The sequence below is a fragment of the Chinchilla lanigera genome, unplaced genomic scaffold, assembly GCF_000276665.1.
Source record: "Chinchilla lanigera isolate Chin_1 unplaced genomic scaffold, ChiLan1.0 scaffold00020, whole genome shotgun sequence".
Classification (NCBI taxonomy): Eukaryota; Metazoa; Chordata; class Mammalia; order Rodentia; family Chinchillidae; genus Chinchilla; species Chinchilla lanigera.
Genome location: NW_004955421.1, coordinates 25,973,926 through 25,980,311, shown reverse-complemented (window position 1 = coordinate 25,980,311; position 6,386 = coordinate 25,973,926).

Below are 6,386 nucleotides of genomic sequence, written 5' to 3'. Positions count from 1 at the left end.
CATTACATTTATTAGTTTCAATGTTCTTCTCATTTAATATTTACCCCAGTGACCTCGTATAAAGGTTGTTTTATCATTTAATTTTTACCGGATTCCTAAAGGTGATGCTGGCTCCTTAAAATTACATAATCAGAAATGAGTCCAGCTTCCTATCTTTACTGACTGACCTCAAACCTGTCATGTTAATAACTATACTACCCAGGTTTCATTGTCACGAGTCCCTGCAAGAGAAGCCGAGGGGAGAGAGTGATTAACACAGGATCTCAACCAAGATAAATACTACAAACAAACACTGCAGCAATAAGAAGATTTTGGTTGATTTTTAACAGCAGGAACTTAAGAGAAAAACTAGAAGTTTCGTTGAGTTGCACTGAAAACTAAACTTTTATAAAGTAAAGATAGAAATGACTAAGTTTTTCAACCTTGGTGAAAACCCTGGTCTGATCCAAATAATTTGATGCATACATGCCTGTACGAACACCAACATGTGCAAACACATTTGAAAACACACACATATTATCCTTGGTGGAAACACATGATATAAGAGTGGTACTGGAGTGAGAAGAGCTTCTTGGCTGATTCTGATATCCATCTTCCTTTCTTCACTTCATTTGAGGATGACTGGTCCAAGGGAATCCCAGAAATTTTGTCAAGGGGAGGAATGGTAACACATTTGACTTGCTTTTCTATTCTTGCTGAGGTTTTGTTGTTGTTGAATATGTGTGATTGTTTTAATATTTAAAAAAAAAGCAGCATGGAAGATACGTGATTGTTTTTATGGGGACTTAGTAAAATAAAGAGATGGACAAGAGGCAAGGAATAGTAGGGATGATCCCTTTTCCACTGGAAAAGAAGACTCATGTACAGAGATGGGGAATGCCCACTCTGTGCTTGCCTTCCAGTGGAGAGCAGTAAATGCTTTGAACTTGGCATTTCTCGTAAGTCTTGTCCATGACGTCCCTTCCTTCTCCCATGAAGTACCCCATGAGGCCCAGAGCACACTGGTCGCCTTCGTACTGTGGCTCCTTCAGACTCCAGGACAGCACAGACCCTGTGCTTACCCATCCCTTTCCTACTGCTAATAACAAAATACCTCAACAGGGTAAGTTACGAGGAAAAGAGGTATATTTTGGCTCATGGTTTGGGAGGTGCAAGTTCCCAGTGCTACATCTGACAATGATCTGAGTAGCAGAGAATATCAACTGGAAAGAGGCAGGGAGAGCATACGGATATTTGCATCTTCTAATCTCTCTCCTTCTCATGAAGCCACCAAGATTCAGTAGTGGGAGCTTTGCCCCGATGATATTACCAAGTACACATCACCTGCAAAAGAAGCTATGTTTGGATGGCATAGCTGATTAAATTTCCACCACTTAATACCTCACAATAGTGATTAAATTTTAACCCATGATGCCTTGGGCAAATGCTATTCAGCAACAGCAGATCTGCTTCCCCTAAACAGAAGTGGGATGAGAAGTTTTACATTCTTGCTTTATTTCACCACCCCATAAGGATGTATGGAAATATGACATTTATTTTAGGAATTATAATATGTAGCAAAAGAAAAAATCTTTATGTCTCTGATAAATGTGATTTTCCCCATTACTCAAAATACATACATTTGTATATTTTTTAGTTTTACTATTAATGGGAAAAGTGACCCAAAAAATTACAGTTTAAAGAGGAGAGGTTTATTTAGCTAATGGGTTCAGAGGATTCAGGCTATGGGGCACTGCCTCCAAGGCCGAAACATCATAGTAGAAGGACATAGTATAACAAAGTCTCTTAGTTTATGGTGGTCAGAAAGTAATACAGAAAATAAGACCAAAGTGAAAAGTGTGAGGGCTCAGGCACAGACCACCAAGCTATGCCACCATGACCCACTCGGAAACACCCAGAACTATGCTTTACTAATGCTCAAGCCAATTAAGTTGAAAATCCACCTTAATTTTAATATCACACATTTTGTCAAATTGATATCCAAACATATCTCCTTAAACCATACTTAATTTCCACATAAACACTAGTTCATGATTCTAACATAATACAACTATTTTACATAAAACCACAATACAAAAATTTTTCCAAAGTCTCAATAGTCTCAGCATTGCTAAAAGTCCATGTCAATATTTCCCTTGAGACTTAAGACAAACTTTTAGCCATTAAAAGAACAGTTGTAAAAAACAATGCTGGCCATAGTAGTTCAGGCCTATAAATTCACCATTCTAGGTGGTTGAAGCAGAATTACAGGTTCAAACCCAGCCTGGAAAACTTAGTGACATAGAGACACAGTATAGCTCAAGGCTGAGACTCTGGGTTCAATCTCCAATCCCTCACCCACCTAAAAAAATCAATAAAAACAAAACAAAACAACAAGGTACACAACCCTAATGTATAAAAGCACAGGGTAAACATTCCCATTCCAGAAGGAAACAATAAGGGCATAGAAAAGAACTGCATAAAATAAAACTAAAACCCAAAAGGGCAAACATTAAGCCCTGTAGCTCTATGTCTGGCATCTGGGGAAAACATGGCAAGATGTGAATTCCAGAGGGCTCAGGCAGCCTAACCCCAGTGGCCTTGCTGGTTGCAGCCCCCATTTCTTGTTTCTGGGCTTGATTCACTCTTGGCTGCATATTTTCTCAGAAAATATTCTATGCTCCTGGCCTCTAGATATTGTTTTCACTCTCATAACTTCATGAAGTACTCATCCTGGGCCTCCTTGGCTAGGTTCTCTGGTCTTTCTTTGAAATCTGAGTGGTAGCCTCCCTGACCTCACCATTTGTGCACTGTGCATACTGGTAAAACTGACTTCACATGGATGATGCTGAAATCTGTTACCAGCAATAGCAGCAGCCAGGACCCCTTGGACCCTGACTGGAGCAGCCTCTGAGGGCCTGGTGGGTGAGAATCCTAGGGAAGCAATTCGCTTCCAGGCCATTCTTCCACAGGGCTCCCAGGGAGACACTTATCAAGTGAGCAGTTTACACTGTTGTACACTTGAGCCTGTGACGACTTCTTGCCGAGTTCTGAGATGCCTTCGAGTTGTCTTTCTTGTCTCTGCAAACGCAGTGTTAATTTCACCAACCACCACAACTCCTTTCATCCAAGCTCTACAGGTGCTTTTTGAGTCAAAACTTAAATTTTGCAAATTTTTATGCTCTGTACGTATGACTAAAGTCAGCCAGAAGTACCCATGCTGCAGATTGAATGTTCAACTGCCTTGAAATGTCCTCTACCAGATCAACTAATTCATTACCCTTAATCTCAATCATTGCAGTCTCAGGACATGGGCAAAATGTAGACTTTTTTTGGACAGGACATAAACACATGGCCTCTAATAAAATCTCTGATAGAGCCCTTGTTCCTAACTGAACTATCTTTGGCCTGGATTTCTATATCCACATTACTCTCAGGATTCTGGTCCTTTGAGCTTTGAAGAGACTTGCTCATTAGGCTGTATTTTCAGCATTCTTAGGTTTCCACAGCTCCTAATTTTTCCAAGGGCCTCCCACAAACCAGTTCCAAAGGGTTCTTAACCTCACAGTGAGGAGCAGTCATAACACTGACCTTTCTTCTCTAGCACAAATTTCCTTTGTCAGATTTTACATTGCTGGAATAAATTACCTGACACCAATAACTTAAGGGTGAAGAGGTTTATGGGGCTCACCATTTCAGCTGGTTTCAAGGCAAGAACATCATGGCGGAATGGCACGCCATAAAAATCTTCTGAGCTCATGGCAGCTAGAAGGCAGAAGAGATAAAACCACTAGAAAGAAAGAGACAAGGGGCCAGACGTAGTTCCCAAGGTCCTGCCTCCATCACCTCTGAAGACGCAATCAGAATTCTGCTTTAATGACCCCTGAGGTAGCTATCAGGAGTGTCAAGTTAACAGTCTAACTTAACCTCACAACTGGACATCCAGTGTCTTTGCAGAGTCCTCTGACGTTCACACTCATGTCCCCAACACTACATCTGCTGTGTCACTCCTCTCAGAAATCCTACTTTTCCCCATAGGTGTGATGCGGTTGCTCACCCATGCAGTCACTTTTCAACAAACTCTTCTGTGTAACACAGAAATTAAGACCTGCATTATATAAATGTACCACTTCCCTAAGGCGGATGTAGTCATTATGTACTGCAAACATTTACTAATACATTTTTTAAAAAGTTAAAAATATCATTCTAAGAAACATCTCTTCTGAATGCCTGTGATAATCAGTATAAAGAAATATTATGTGTAAATTATGTAGGCATAAGAGTCATTAACTCTCAAGATCTGTTTTCTAAAAGATCACCTTTACAAAAGAAGAGATACAGGAAGAAGAAAGACCAGTGTGATGAAGACAGTGCAGATCTCAACTGCAACTGAATGTGTGAGCTTGACCACTTCTCATGAAGTGTGTAGAGAATTTATCACTTCTCTTCTGATTGTTTAGAAAGACCTGTGAGTACCACACACACACGTGCACACACACACACACACATACACATTGTTACACATACAAACACACCATTTTATGTACTGAGGATAACATTTCTCAGAGATAATAAATCCCAAACCTATTAGAGGATGTAATTTTTTCAAACTGCTCAATATTTTACTGTTTTTAAGACAATCACATTCCAATGGTGTGTGGCATTCTGCACTAAAGTTTGAGTTCTTTTCTCTCCTCTCTGCTCCTAAAACTTTTATAATTGGGCCACTTGGGTGCCCAGGAGAAGAATGGTTTCCCCTTATTAAGCAATGTTTCTCTTGATAGAAAGTACTGCCTCTTTCTCCAAGGCCACATGGAGGGACTTACTCAAATCTTTAGCCTAGTCCTACTGAAAATCTTTGTTAGAAAGAATGAAAGACAATTGTTTTCTTTTTTAACTTATAAGAAATATACTTCATTTTGTAAGAATTCAATTGTAATCAGTATTCAAGAAGATGAATGTGACTTAAAAGACAGGTGCTATTTTTTCTAAGCAAATTTGAAGTCCTTGGAAAAGAATCAGAAGACACATAATACAGCAATGGCATAGAAAAAAAAGGGTACATATTGGAAATAGTTACTTGGGGTATGACAGCTACCACGGAATTCTTTTACATGGCACAAATAGGTCCTGCTGAAGGTAGTAACTACATTGCGATGATAGTAATCTCCACAGTCATGATCTTGTAAGGAAATAGAAAATGTAGATAGTCAAGACTGAGCACGGGAGTCTGCACTGGAGTAGGTTTTAGACCTCAAAAGAAGAGATGAATAAAGGTTCTGCTCAGGATCTGACTAAAATGCTAGGTAGAAGGGACATTCTTCAGGAAAGAGGGTATGAAAGTCATATGTGTTTATAAGTTCTTCCTTCTTACTGCCGTGTTCCTGCCTTCCCAGGATTGATCATGCTGACTTTAAGTCCATCACCCCTTGAAAGTCTGCATTACAACGGAAATTAAATTAAATGGGGTGCCAGGTCAATCTTATTCCAACATTCCAATTAGGAACCTCCCCCATATAAAAATGTTTTATACTCTTTCAACATATTTTCCCAATGCTCTATTTCTCTTATTTGTTATTTAAAAATCTTACATGAATTTTCTTACTCAGTATAATGTTTCAGCTAAAAATATGATGAGGTCTATTAAATGTGTCACTTTAAGAAAGTAAACTGATTGATTCTGAGTCTTGCAGTGCCATTAATGTGAATCTTCTCTTTGGATCTATTACAATACAGGGACAAGAAAACTGAGGCTGTGCCGGCAGGCAAAGAAGATGGCTACTAAATTCTCCTCTTTATGATAAATAGCAAGACCTAACCTAATTCTCCAGTCACTTCAGTACACGAGCTCAGACAGGAAAACAGAAACCGTATGTAGCTCTTTGTAATCTATAAACTTACCAGAGTGCTCTTGATGTTAGCTCATGCCCATCCTGAAAAGAAAGTGTATTGTTTTAACATTTTTATCTGGATTTTGAAATGTTATCTCCAGGACTGTTGTCATTTCCCTCTTTCCCACATGCATAATGAATTGGGATTCTTTTCTGCATTAACATTTTAATAGAAACACTGTTAAAGAGTACTTAATTTAGATGAACCATGCTAGAGGGCAAGAGGAATTAAAATATTCTATAAATTATAGAAATTAGCCTTCAGTGAATATAACTTATTAAGTTCTTTTCCTGTCTGGAAAGACTGTATCTACTCTGTAGTATATAGTATGAAGTTTGCCTGAAAGGTTACTTTCTCCATAAATTTCCCCAAATAAGGTCCCTCCCTCCTGTAAACTCAAGTGACATTTTGTGTTTTCTCAAACTAATGCATAGTACATTACAAAATATTTAATTTTTAGATACTTTATCTCACCAGGGATATAGCTCTACAGCATAGTGCCTGCCTGGCAGGTG